This window comes from Phyllobates terribilis, unplaced genomic scaffold (genome assembly GCF_046119375.1).
Source record: "Phyllobates terribilis strain yellow unplaced genomic scaffold, ASM4611937v1 Scaffold_2__4_contigs__length_985480577, whole genome shotgun sequence".
Lineage (NCBI taxonomy): Eukaryota > Metazoa > Chordata > Amphibia > Anura > Dendrobatidae > Phyllobates > Phyllobates terribilis.
This window is the reverse complement of record NW_027362762.1, coordinates 433644257-433659065: the sequence shown is the minus strand read 5'-3', so window position 1 is coordinate 433659065 and position 14809 is coordinate 433644257. Positions and strand designations below refer to the sequence as shown.

At 49.6% G+C, this 14809-nt stretch overlaps 1 protein-coding gene across 1 annotated transcript in view; it reads right to left on the bottom strand.

Annotated features, from left to right (window-relative positions):
- The window catches only part of DOC2B (double C2 domain beta), a 1368938-nt gene that overhangs the window by 546091 nt on the left and 808038 nt on the right, over nucleotides 1-14809 (bottom strand). The gene's annotated exons all lie outside the window — the stretch shown is intronic.

Here is a 14809-nt window from a genome sequence, read left to right as displayed (position 1 = left end):
GGATCAGGCAGAGTGTTCAGGCGAGTATTAACATTCCGCAGGTGACCCAGGATGGTCTCCTGTTGGGACCTCTGACGGGACAGTTCAAGACAGAGGTCCGAGAGCGAGGGAGCTTGGGTGCCACCGGGTTCCATGGCCCGAGCAAACTGTAACGGGTCCGGGAGGCGGAACCTCTGAGCTACTATACAAGGGGGCGGCCCTTGTAAGGGAGCGGGTGGCAGTCTCTGGATGAATGGACAGGGAGATACGGCAAGTGATCAGGGCAGTCTCTGGGTGAACGGACAGGGAGATACGGCAAGTGATCAGGGCAGTCTCTGGGTAAGGGGTAGGTACGACCTGTGATGGCAGAGCCTCCGGGTAGGCTAGCAGGCAGATGGTAGATGGGTGCTCCCAGGTGAGCAAGCGAGAGTCTCTGGAATAGCAGGTGGTCACGGCACGTGACGGCGGGGCCTCCGGGCTGGCAGGCAGGCAGGTAACGGAGAAGCGCTCCCAGGTGAGCGGGCAAGAGTCTCTGGAATAGCTGGTGGTCACCGCACGTGACAACGGGACCTCCGGGCTGGCAAGCAGGCAGGTAACGAAGATGCGCTCCCAGGTGAGCGGGCAAGAGTCTCTGAGATAGCTGGTGGTCACAGCACGTGACAACGGAGCCTCCGGGCTGGCAAGCAGGCAGGTAACGGAGAAGCGCTCCCAGGTGAGCGGGCAAGCTGGTCCATAGACAGACTGACCGGAGTAGTAAAGCAGACCGTCGGACCTCAGGCAAGCAGGCAGGTAGCTGATATGCGCTCCCAGGTGAGCGGGCAGGCTGGTCCTTAGACAGACTGACAGGAGTAGTAAGGCAGACCGTCGGACCTCAGACTGGCAGACAGGTAACAAGTATTCAGGCAGGAATCAGGCAGGTAACTGGCAGGTAACTGGCAGGTAACTGGCAACGGGACCTGAGGGCTGAAGCACAGGTGAGACACAGGTGCAAACAACATTGCTCGGGCACCTCCATTTTGGAGGAGGTGCCTTTTATATGATGAAGTCCTCCGGCCATTGGCCGGGGACTCTTTAGGGCGGCGCGCGCGGCCCCTTTAAGAGGAGGGGAGCGCGCGCGCGCGCGCCCTAAGCACAGGGGCCGGGAAGGAGCGCGCGCCGAGAGCAGAGCAGGAGGAGGACGCCGGGACGGAGCGCGCGCTGACAGCAGAGCGGGGAGAGGACGCCGGGCAGGAGCGCGCGCTGACAGCAGAGCGGGGAGAGGACGCCGGGCACGGAGCAGAGCGGTGAGGGGAGCAGCGTCCCTGCCTAGCAGAGGGCAGGGACGCCAGCGCTACAATCAGCATGACTATTCCGGTGATTTACATGCTGGAGCACATGTTAAAAAGAATTCGGAGTCAGGTGGTGGCACAAGAGGAGGTGGAGGAAGTAGAGGAGGAGGAGCTGTATGCGGAAGGGCTAACATCTGCAAGGTCCAGACGGTCGGCAGCACCAAGGCGGCAGGCATGTGAGGGTGGGTGAGATGGTTTTACCAGGGCGCATGGTAGCAGCCAAACTAGTGAGGAAGGTGCAGGAGCCCAGGAAGAAGTGGAGGATGAACTGATGGAAGACTCATCAGATGAGGGAGACCTTGATCACATTTCTGTTGTGCGAGGTTGGGGGGAGAGGACAGAGGAAGGAAGCATGATTGTTACCTCGCCACCAACACACCAGGGACTTGGTGCTCCTGGATGCGCAACACACATGAGTGCCTTCTTGCTGCACGACCTGCAACATGAACCTCGAATTGTGAGAATTAGAAATAATCCTGACTACTGGGTTGCCACACTGTTAGATCCCCGGTACAAAAGTAAATTTGCAGAAATTATTCCTGCCATAGAAAGGGATGCAGGCATGCAGGAGTATCAGCAGAGACTGTTGCAGAATCTTACATGTGCTTTTCCACAAAACACCAGTGGTGCACGTAGTGAATCTCACAGTTCCAACTTGCCAACCGTGGGACCGTCGAGTGTTCAGCACTCAAACCGTAACAGAAACACAGTATCTGCTGGTAACATCAATTTTGCGGAATCATTTCACCACTTTTTTAGCCCATCCTTTGCAAGGCCACAGGAGACAAGAAGTTTGACACATAGTCAATGCCTAGAGACAATGGTACAGGAGTATCTCCTAGTAAACATTGAAGCCATGACTGAGTCACTGGACCCTTGCTCTTTTTGGGCTTCCAATCTGGATAAATGGCCGGAACTCGCCACTTACGCCTTGGAGATCTTGTCTTGCCCCGCAGCCAGCGTTCTGTCTGAACATGTGTTCAGCGCTACTGGTGGTGTGCTGACAGATAAGCGCACGCGGCTCTCCACTGATAATGTAGACAGACTCACGTTCATAAAGATGAACAAATCATGGATCCGAAACGACTTTTCTACCCCTGTGTCATCCTGGGGAGAGTAAAAGCTTGATGATTGGTTAAAATCACCTCACCAACTGTTTTAAGCTTTCAAATTACTAATCATGTTTATCTGTATCTTGGCTGGAAAATTATTTGGGCTTTGTAGCAGTGTGCAGTACTGATTCTATTAGGCCATCTATACTAAGCTCCACCAGATTTAAAATTACTAATCATGTTTATCTGTATCTTGGCTGGAAAATAATTTGGGCTTTGTAGCAGTGTGCAGTACTGATTCTATTAGGCCATCTATACTAAGCTCCACCAGATTTGAAATTACTAATCATGTTTATCTGTATCTTGGCTGGAAAATTATTAGGGCTTTGTAGCAGTGTGCAGTACTGATTCTATTAGGCCATCTATACTAAGCTCCACCAGATTTAAAATTACTAATCATGTTTATCTGTATCTTGGCTGGAAAATAATTTGGGCTTTGTAGCAGTGTGCAGTACTGATTCTATTAGGCCATCTATACTAAGTTCCACCAGATTTGAAATTACTAATCATGTTTATATGTATCTTGGCTGGAAAATTATTTGGGCTTTGTAGCAGCGTGCAGTACTGATTCTATTAGGCCATCTATGCTAAGCTCCACCAGATTTAAAACTACTAATCATGTTTATCTGTATCTTGGCTGGAAAATAATTTGGGCTTTGTAGCAGTGTGCAGTACTGATTCTATTAGGCCATCTATACTAAGCTCCACCAGATTTAAAATTACTAATCATGTTTATCTGTATCTTGGTGGAAAATAATTTGGGCTTTGTAGCAGTGTGCAGTACTGATTCTATTAGGCCATCTATACTAAGCTCCACCAGATCTAAAATTACTAATCATGTTTATCTGTATCTTGGCTGGAAAATTATTTGGGCTTTGTAGCAGTGTGCAGTGCTGATTCTATTAGGCCATCTATACTAAGCTCCACTAGATTTAAAATTAATAATAATTTTTAGCTGCATCTAGCCCGGAAAATAATTTTGGGGCTCCTAGATGCGCAAGACACATGAGTGCCTTCTTGCTGCACTACCTGCAACATGACGCTCAGATTGTCAGAATTCGAAGTAATCCTGACTACTGGGTTGCCACACTCTTAGATCCCCCACACTCTTCGATCAACCTTTTCATTTTAATAAAGAACAAAAAAATTGTCATTTTTGAAATTATAAGCATTAGCAGGTTATTAGAAACTGAAATCAAACAGTTTTCAACTCAAAACTTTATTCTAGGTGATGTTACATTTGCACATAGGACCCCTTGTTCGAAAGGAGCTTCTGAACTCTCTCGTCCATTGACTTTGTCAGGTTTTGGATGGTTTCTGCTTCAATTGTTTTGCATGAGGACAGAATACCCTCCCAGAGCTGTTGCTTAGATGTGAACTGCCTCCCGCCATCATAGACACTCCTTTTGATGATGCTCCAGAGGGTCTGAATGGGGTAGAGGTCAGGGGAGCATGGTGGTCACACCATAAGTTTGTCCCCTTTTATGCCCATATCAGCCAGAGATGCAGATGTGTTATGTGCAGCATGAGACGGTGCATTATCATGCATGAAAATGATCTTGCTGTGGAATACACGGTTCTTCTTCTTGAACCATGGCAGGAAGTGCTGTTTGAGAAACTCCACATACATTATGGAGTTCATCTTTACCCCTTCAGGGATCCTAAAGGGGCCGACAATCTCTCTCCCCATGATTCCAGCCCAAAACATTACTCCACCTCCTCCTTGTTGGCGCTGTAGCCGTGTTTGCGTGGGGTGTCCATCAACCAGCCATCCTCCACTCCATCCATCTGGACCATCGAGCGTTGCACGGCAGTCATCCATGAACAAAACAGTTTTGAAGTCAGTCTTTATGTATTGTTTGGCCCACTGGAGCCATTTCTGCTTGTGTGCAGTGGATAGAGGAGGTCAACAGGATGGCTTACGAACAGCTGCAAACCTCTGAAGGACCCTGCATCTTGTTGTTCGGGGGACGTTGGAGGCACCAGCAGCTTCAAAAACTAGTCTGCTGCTATGACAAGGCTTTTTTGCCTCTGCTCTTTTAACCTGACGTAATTGCCTGTAGGAAAGAGTCCTCAATTTGCCCTTATCAGCACACACATGTGTGTTCTGTGAATCAGCTACATACTTCTTGATTGCCAAGACACTTCATCCTGATCATCGCACAATGTTGATTGTAGTCATGCCTTGACCTAAACACTCCACAATTTGTTGCTTCTCAGCAGCCGACACATCCTTTTTCTTTCCCATTTTGGCAGAAAATGTAGGTTGCTTAATAATGTGGGACAGCCTTCTAAGTAGTCTTGCCTTTCATTGGACACACCTGCCAAACTAATTAGCACAGGTGTCTGCAATTGCTTACAGTGATATAAAGAGCCCTGACACACATCACCATCAATGAGTTTAACTGACAAACAAAAAAATTCTTACCTTATCACTCCTAAACACTTTTTGCATAATAATTTGGAACACAGTATACATGTGCTTTTCCACAAAACACCAGTGGTTCACGTAGTGAATCTTACAGTTCTAACTTGCCAACCGTGGTCTGTATGGAGTTGTTCAATAAAGGGCCCAAAATTAACATAACATAGACTGGAGAGGTCTCTATGAATAGGAATTCCTAAGTATTTGATACCCTGTGAGGGCCAGGCAAAGGGAAAGTTGGACTGGATGGAATCCTTTATGGATTTGGGGAGGGAGACATCGAGGGCCTCAGACTTCGCTGCATTGATTTTAAAATTTGACCATGTAACAAAGTGATCTATTTCAGACATAACAGCAGGGATGGATATATGTGATTGAGTGATATATACTAGGACATTATCAGCAAATAAAGAGCACTTGTACTCGGTGCCTCCCACCTCAATCCACCTAATATTGGGGTTATGGCGAATTGATGAGTGTTGGTGCTCCATCACTAGGCTGTATAAGAGAGGGGACAGAGGACATCCCTGCCTTGTCCCATTGGTGATTATGAAAGGTGATGAAAATGTTCTGACGCATCCCCTGGGCCTTGGGACACCCGGAGCCGGACCCTTTTTGGTGGATGCTGGTGGTTGTAGTCTCCGTGGCGGCGACCCGGTTCCGTGGCTCAGGGCGGTCAAACCAGTGGCGGAACTATTTATGTGGTTTTGATGTTTAAATGTCCGACTACGCCACCCGTGGATTGTGGTCAGAGTGAACCGCCGCTGCAGGGCAGACCGCTCTGGCTGGTGTTGTGGGTGCAGCAGAGCGTAGTATAACTCCCCACGGGAGGAGTATAGCCTCAGGGCAGTGTATGTGGAGGATGAGGGTGATGGTGCAGGGCAGCAGCAGTAAAGAACATGGAGTCAGTGATGCAGTCCAGGGCCTTTACTCACAGTTCTTATTATCCAGACCACTTCTGCAGGTAACAGCTGCCCACGTCGTACTGTGCTCACCAGGTGAGGGGCTCAGACAACTCCCAGATAACTTTGGAGCACTTCACAGGACCCCCTTTGTGTGTCCTTTGTCTGGCCTTTCTTACCAACGCTTCAGTCCGGCTGCCTCGGGCCTCCTCTTGGTAAACTTGGCGCCAGTTTCCCTGACCCTATGTGGTGCCTTCCTAGCGGGTGTAGCGAGGGGCTGCGCCACATAAAATGTCACAGCCTCCGGTTTCTAGCTGAGGGTCGTTTTCCGCCTCTACTAGTTTCGGGGACCGGTCTCCCCCTTTGGCCTGACCCCTCCTCGCAGGTGGATTCGGGCGTGCGGTGGCGACTCGCCCGTCCGCACCCCTGGGATCCCTTCGTTCCTCGTTCCTGGAGCCTTCTCCGCTCCTCTTCCTTCCTTCTCCCTCTTCCAGGCCTGGGCCTCTGATACTAGGCCCGCCTCCGGAGCAGAGCTCATGCAGAGCCCCTGCTCCCTGTCACTTCTGCTCAGACTTCTCTGCACTGAACTAAGATGGTGCCCACCTTTTATACTCCCTTCTCAATGCACCCAGGAACTGCTTCCTCCCTGCTCCTGCACTACAGGGTTCCCCTTCCTCAGTGTTCCCTCTCCCCACTCCAGCCAGGGACAGGGACTGTCGTGCCCATCTCAGGGGCATATTGGTCGCCCTGCCCCACGGCTATGTGGTGTAATGCATGCAGGTGTCGGGGTCCTGATCCACACTCCATCCTTACCTGAGAGTGAGATATCACACCTCTGGGTGAGGTGCAATACCTCTGTAGCAACCGAGCCCTCGGGGTGCTACAGTTCCATTTATCTTCATCCTAGGTGACGTATTGCGATACAGGGCCGTGATTTGGGCTATAAAAGGGTCCCCTAGACCCCTACCCCAAGCTTTTTAAGAGAATAATATATGGCGTGCCAGGAGACTCTATGGAATCTTTTCTCAGCATCCAACGAGAGTATCAAATTACAAATTTTTAACTGCAGCTAGCCCAGGAAATACTTTGTGCCTAGTAGCAGTGTCTGCTAGTCAGCGGATTATCTCAGCTGTTAAGCAAGCTACACCACCTGTAGTTTGGACACTTAATTTTTTCAAAGGAAATGCTTCGGGACCCCGGGTGTCACGGGTGTGTCGCCACGAAGATCGTCACGATTACACAGCCTGACTTTTCGCAGCTGACTTTTTGGTGCTTTGTGTTTTTCGGCAGTGAGGGAGTTAATTCTCTCTCTCTCTGTGCTAGACGAGGTCCAGCCTCGCCCAGCTGCAATCAATGCTGCTGTAGTGAGACTCCTTCAAATGCCTGCTGGTCTGTTTGGGAAGTGTCGGTGAAAGCATTTCATGCAGACTAACAGAGCGGATCGTGGTATTTGGAGTTTCTGAGATAAGTGTATTTGGAGTGTTTTTTCCCTTCCTCGCTTTATCATTTATCTCCTTTCCCGTTGGTGTTCCCTCTGTTGTAGTTGTGTAGTTTTTGTATGCAAGGTGGTTTTGGTTTTTCCCTTGTACTGTCTCGTTCGTCTAAGTACTGTGTGTGGGCATATTATTACTTGTCCCCTTTTGTTGTGATCGGGGTCCTTCTCAGGACTAGATTACTTAGGTGCAGGGATCCTCAGGAGGTAGGGGTTACGCTGGCGGCCTGGACCTCTGTACCTTTAACAGTACCTCCAGGTTGAGGGATTAGTCAGGGCCCCAGCTTAGGGTCAGCTTAGACCCCCTACCTCCAGTATACAGAGACAGCGTGACATTTTCACCGACCCACTTAGTTTTTCTCCAGCTACCATGGATCCAGTAGCCGGTCTAGCTCGGCAGTTGCAGAGTTTGTCCATGGAGCTGGCGGACGTTAGGTTCAAGGTTTTGCATCCTCAGGAGCAAGCCGGACCAGAACCTAAAGTAGCTCTCCCTGACAGGTTCACTGGGGGGCGGGACAAGTTTTTTGTTTTCCGGGAGGCATGCAAGTTGTACTTTCGGCTGCGGCCTCGGTCATCGGGGAGTGAAGAACAAAGGGTGGGAATTGTCATCTCGCTCCTACAAGGGGACCCACAATCTTGGGCGTTCTCTCTTCCCCCGGGCTCCCCGGCTCTCCAGTCAGTGGATAGGTTTTTCGCTGCTCTGGGACTCGTATATGATGACCCAGATCGGATCTCCCTTGCTGAGTCTAAGTTACGTAGGATCCAGCAGGGAGATCGTCCGGCGGAGGAATTCTGTTTGGAGTTCCATAGGTGGGCCACGGACACCCAGTGGAATGACCCGGCTCTTAGGAGCCAGTTTTGTCAAGGTTTATCCGACAAATTACAGGATGTGTTGGCACAGTATGACTCTCCCGCGTCACTGGAAGCCGCTATGGTCCTTGCTATTCGCGTTGACAGACGGCTTCGGGAGAGGTGCGGGATAACTCTACCCCCTGTGATGACTCCACCTCCTACAAGGTCCCCTCATATGGTGGTTCCCCTGGTCAGTCCAGAGGAGCCTATGCAATTAGGAGGGACATCATTTCGGGGGAGGGGACCGGTGGTGCGCCATAAGACAGGAAGGTGTTTCTTCTGCGGGAGAAAGGGACATTTTATTGGGGGGTGTCCATCCCGTCCCTTGCAGAGTGAAGAGTCGTCGGAAAACTGTTGATCCCAGGTTGTGTGGTGGACGGCAATCTGGGAGTAGGTATTTCGTCCCTAGGTTCGTCTCAGTTTCTCGTACCGGCGGAGGTGGTGGTGGGTACGAGAACTGAGAAGATATCTGTTCTTCTGGATAGTGGGGCCAGGGCTAATCTGGTTGATGCTCGGTTTGCCCGGGTTCAAGGTATGCGATTGAGTGAGTTGGCTAAACCCATCCCCATATTCTCGATCGATGCCAGGCCTCTCGGTCAGGGAAGTTTTTTGCAAGCTGTGCATGACGTAAAACTTCAAGTGGGGGCGATACATAAAGAACTGTTGTCTTGCTACGTGTTGGAGGGTCTTCCCACTCCTATAGTGTTGGGCCTTCCTTGGTTAACTAAGCATAACCCGGTTATTAATTGGCAAACCAGAGAGATAAGCCAATGGAGTAAATTCTGTAATAAAAACTGCATGAACACGGTCATCGGTGCGGTTACTCCTTGGGTCTTACCTCCATTTCTGGCGGACTTTGAGGATGTATTCTCGGAGAAAGGGTGTCAGGAACTACCTCCTCATCGCGAGTATGACTGTTCTGTAAAACTGCTCCCTGAGGCCAAGTTACCTAAAGCTAGGTTGTATAACCTTTCTGGTCCTGAGAGGCAGGCCATGAAGGATTATATTTCAGAAAGTCTGGCTAAGGGGCATATTAGACCTTCATCTTCACCGGTGGCTGCGGGGTTCTTCTTTGTTAAGAAGAAAGATGGAGGCCTACGCCCTTGCCTGGATTTCCGTGAACTTAATCGGATTACGGTCCGAGATCCGTATCCGCTCCCACTTATTCCCGATCTCTTTAATCAGATCGTGGGCGCCAAATGGTTCTCTAAGTTGGATCTCAGGGGGGCATACAATCTGATTAGGATGAAGGAGGGGGATGAGTGGAAGACGGCGTTTAACACTCCGGAGGGGCATTATGAGAACCTTGTCATGCCATTCGGTCTGACTAATGCCCCGGCGGTGTTCCAACACTTTGTTAATGACATTTTTCGCCGCCTGGTGGGACAGTTTGTTGTCATATATCTGGATGATATCTTAATTTACTCGCCGGATCTGGTGTCTCATCAGGAGCACGTTAGGCAGGTGTTACAGATCTTGCGGGATAATAAACTGTATGCCAAATGGGAAAAGTGTGTGTTCGCCGTACAGGAACTCCAGTTTTTAGGCTTCCTGGTTTCAGCGTCCGGTTTTCGTATGGACCCTGGGAAAGTGCGGGCAGTTCTTGAGTGGGATCGGCCAGAGAATCTTAAGGCACTACAACGTTTCCTGGGGTTTGCTAATTATTACCGGAAGTTCATTCGTAATTTCTCGTCCATGGTTAAGCCTCTCACAGACATGACTAAAAAGGGGACGGATTTTTCTAGGTGGTCTGACAAGGCTTGTCAAGCATTCTCCTCCTTGAAAAAATGTTTTGCCTCGGCACCCATACTCATTCAACCTGATGCGTCACAGCCATTCATTGTAGAGGTAGACGCTTCCGAGGTAGGGGTGGGAGCAGTATTGTCACAGGGTTCGTCCCCTGGTAAGTGGCATCCGTGCGCCTTTTTCTCTAAAAAATTGTCGTCCGCTGAGAGGAATTACGATGTCGGCAATAGGGAACTCTTGGCCATTAAGTTAGCTTTTGAGGAGTGGCGCCATTTTTTGGAGGGGGCAGTCCATCCGGTCACCGTCATCACCGATCACAAGAACCTGCTATATCTGGAGTCCGCGAAACGTCTGAATCCCAGACAAGCTAGGTGGTCATTGTTTTTTACCAGGTTTAATTTTGTCGTTACATATCGTCCTGGGTCAAAAAATGTAAAGGCGGATGCCTTATCTCGTAGTTTCCCTGGGGCCGGGAATACGGACGACCCGATTCCTATCCTTCAGGAGGGGGTGGTGGTTTCGGCAGTATGCTCTGAGCTGGAGGAGGAGGTATTGGAGGCTCAGGGGGACGCCCCTGTTGGACCTCCGGGGAGACTGTTTGTTCCAGATCAGTTGCGACAAAAGGTGATCGAGGCACACCATAACTCAGTTTTTGCAGGACACCCGGGGAGTAAAGCAACTGTGGATCTCCTCTCGCGTCGGTTTTGGTGGCCTAACTTACATAAGGAGGTGGTAACTTTTGTCGCGTCCTGTGGGGTTTGTGCACGCTCTAAGACCTCTCATACCCGTCCGTCTGGGGCCCTCTTACCTTTGAAGATCCCGGAGCGTCCTTGGACTCATCTGTCTATGGACTTTAATACGGACCTCCCTACGTCTTCGGGTAAATACTCGTTGTAGTGGACAGGTTCAGCAAGATGGCACATTTTATCGCTCTTCCGGCTCTCCCTAATGCTAAAACTCTTGCGCAGGTGTTCATTGGGGAGATTGTGAGGCTTCACGGGGTACCCTCCGAGGTGGTGTCTGATCGGGGGTCTCAGTTTGTGTCCAAGTTCTGGAAGGCGTTTTGTGCACGGCGGGGGATGCATTTGTCATTCTCATCGGCTTTTCATCCTCAGACCAATGGTCAGACGGAACGTATGAACCAGAGCTTGGAGACATATCTCCGGTGTTTTGTGTCAGAGAACCAGGAGGACTGGGCTTCTTTCTTACCTCTGGCAGAGTTTGCTCTTAATAATAGGCGGAGCGAGTCCACTGGTAAGTCCCCGTTTTTTGGGGCATATGGTTTTCACCCCCAGTTTTGTACTTTCAGTAGGGGGGGCTCTTCGGGGGTTCCTGAGGAGGAACGATTTTCCTCATCACTCGCTTCAGTATGGAGAGGGGTGCTGAAGAATCTGAATACTATGGGGAACCGATACAAACGTATGGCTGATAGGAGGAGAGTGTCTGGTCCGGACCTAAGTGTGAACGATCGGGTATGGTTGTCTACCAGGAATATAAAACTTAAGGTTCCCTCCTGGAAACTGGGCCCTGGGTTCATCGGGCCGTACAGAATCAGTTCTATTATTAATCCGGTGGCATTCCGTCTTGACCTCCCCCCTACGTTTAAAATTCACAACGTGTTCCACAGATCGTTGCTTAAGAGGTATGTGGCGCCGGTGGTACCGTCACCTTTACCTCCCCCTCCAGTGGTGGTCAATGGTAACTTGGAGTTCCAGGTATCGAGGGTCATCGATTCACGCTTTAATCGCCGGTCCCTTCAGTACCTGGTTCATTGGAAAGGGTATGGTCCTGAGGAGAGGATGTGGGTTCCTGCGTCGGATATTAACGCAGACCGATTAGTTCGGGCCTTCCACACGACTCACCCGGATAAACCTGGCCCTGAGGGTCCGGAGGCCCCTCGTAGAAGGGGGGGTACTGTCACGGGTGTGTCGCCACGAAGATCGTTACGATTACACAGCCTGACTTCTCGCAGCTGAGTTTTTGGTGCTTTGTGTTTTTCGGCAGTGAGGGAGTTAATTCTCTCTCTCTCTGTGCTAGACGAGGTCCAGCCTCGCCCAGCTGCAATCAATGCTGCTGTACTGAGACTCCTTCAAATGCCTGCTGGTCTGTTTGGGAAGTGTCGGTGAAAGCATTTCATGCAGACTAACAGAGCGGATCGTGGTATTTGGAGTTTCTGAGATAAGTGTATTTGGAGTGTTTTTTCCCTTCCTCGCTTTATCATTTATCTCCTTTCCCGTTGGTGTTCCCTCTGTTGTAGTTGTGTAGTTTTTGTATGCAAGGTGGTTTTGGTTTTTCCCTTGTACTGTCTCGTTCGTCTAAGTACTGTGTGTGGGCATATTATTACTTGTCCCCTTTTGTTGTGATCGGGGTCCTTCTCAGGACTAGATTACTTAGGTGCAGGGATCCTCAGGAGGTAGGGGTTACGCTGGCGGCCTGGACCTCTGTACCTTTAACAGTACCTCCAGGTTGAGGGATTAGTCAGGGCCCCAGCTTAGGGTCAGCTTAGGCCCCCTACCTCCAGTATACAGAGACAGCGTGACACCGGGATACTCAGTGAAGAGCATCAAGAGGCACCCCAAGGCATAGGGGCTGGGACTGGCGGTAGGACGCCTTGCGGTGGACCGCCGAGCTCGATCCTTATAAAAGCTTTTTAACTGCAGCAGCTTTAGTGGACGCTACTGGAGCTGGAATTACGCGGCTGCTGGCATGATACTTGCCCTCCAATAGATCCTTGTAAAAGGATTTAAAGTGTATTCATTCAAATTAGAGAGACAATTTAAATTAAAAAGCTTAGAGCTGCCTCCACCACAGGGGGGCTCGCTCGACCCACCAGCGTACAGGCACCAGTATTGGGAGAGGGGGGCTGGCCGTCAGGGTCCACCGCGGCTCTGACACAAACCCGGCGACACGGAGGTGGCACGGGCAGGAACGGACTGGCCGTGTCGGCTTCTCACTTTTTGGATTTTAGAAGGGCATGACATGCCTATATCTGTGTCTCCCCCTCCTTTTACTCCTCCACCTCTTTTCTTTTCGCATGACTATATGTACTTGTCACTTTTCCATGTGTTAGTTATGTCTTCTGAGCAGTTTGTCAGCTTTTGGACACCTTTGAAGGTGTTTTCTATGTGCTTCTATGTGTTTTTGTTTGCCTGCCATTGGTTTTAACGGTGTTCGACGAACAGTTCGACGAACAGTTCGACGAACAGTTCGGCGAACACAAGGGTGTTCGACGAACCGAACTCGAACACTGCGGGGGTGGCTAAACACTACTTGCCGACAGTCAGAGAGGCTTCAGAGTAAAGTGCACTGACACAACACTATCAAGGAGATAGAACACACATACAATGTATCGAATGCACAACGGGGGGCCCACATTGTGTGTTCTGGATAATGTACAGCACCTGAAACTTTCAATCCTGTTATTAATACTCAAGGGATTTAAGTTATCAGTTTTCTAGCCTATTTCTGACATTCAGAAATGTTTAGTAGAGATGAGCGGTGTTCTACTCGAACTGTTCGCCAATCTCAAATTCGAGCTGTTTTGGGCGGTGTTCGAGTTGTTCGACGAACCCGAACGATTTGCAAAAAATTCGGCTGTTCGAGGTTATGTTCGATAACTGTTCGTGCACCAAAAGCGTGTCCTGCATGTCTGGCGCTATTTAGAGCACCAATCATGCAGGGATTGTCTGCCACTCACTGTAATGCCACAGCCATGGTGGTTGTGGCATTACAGTGATTGCCCAAATCGATGGGAACAGTGCCAACAGTGAAACATGAAAAGCCGGCAATTCAGCAGCGGCATACACCTGTACCCGACAATTTAGAACCGAAAGAATAGAGCTTCACACATAGATTAGATAGATATAAACATGTCAGCCACATATATACGAAGTACAGTGAAAGTGCTGCTTACTGTACTTGTCATTTAGCGTAAAGGATTTATCAAAAAAAATAATAGTGTTTTCATGCACCGTCTCTTTAAAAAAGCCGGCCGGCAATTCAGCAGCGGTACCCGACAATTTATAACAGACAGAATAGAGCTTCACACATAGATTAGATAGATAGAAACATGTCAGTCACATATATATGAAGTACAGTGATAGTGTTGGTTACTGTACTTGTCATTTAGTATTAAAATAAAGGATTTATTATTAAAAAAATTGGCGTGGGGTTCCCCTTAATTTTAGGCTCTAGCGGAGGTTAAGCAGACGGCTGGGGCAGATGTTTGAAGCCTGGGAAGGGGGTAATACCCACGGAGCTTCCCAGGCTACTAATATGAGCCCCCAGCTGAATACATAGCCTTTACTAGCTATTAAAATGGGGGACCCCCCAAAAGAAATGACGTGGGGTCCCCCCTAATTTAATAGCTAGCAAAGGCTAGGCAGACAGCTGGGGGCTGATATTAATAGCCCAGGAAGGGAGCCATGAATATTGGCCCCCTCCCAGGCTAGAAACACCAGCCGTCAGCCGCCCCAGAAATGGCGCATTCATAGGATGCGCCAATTCTGGCACTTAGCCTCGCTCTTCCACGCTGCCCTGGTGCGGTGGCAGGGGGTAATAGGGTTGGGGTTGATGTCAGCTTATAATGCCAGCTGACATCAAGCCCAGGTTAGTAATGGAGAGGCGTCTATAAGACACCCCCATTACTAACCCCATAGTCAAAGTTAAAAAAAACACAAACACCCAGAATAAAGTCCTTTAATTGAAATAAAGACACAATCCTTTATTGTTCTAAATTAAACCATACTTACCGTCACGCCCATTCCAGCTGAAGCCAACGATCTCCTGCAATAAAAGAAAAATAATAAAGCAACCTCATCCTTACCTTTCCATGGTTCCCACGACAGCTTCAGCTCTGCTACATCGAGATGACAGGCTGGACCGCAGCAGAACGCTGCCATCCAGCCTGTCATCCCGCAGACACTGAGAAGAGCAGGCTTGCTTGCGCTGCTCAGCGTCTCTCTGTGACGACA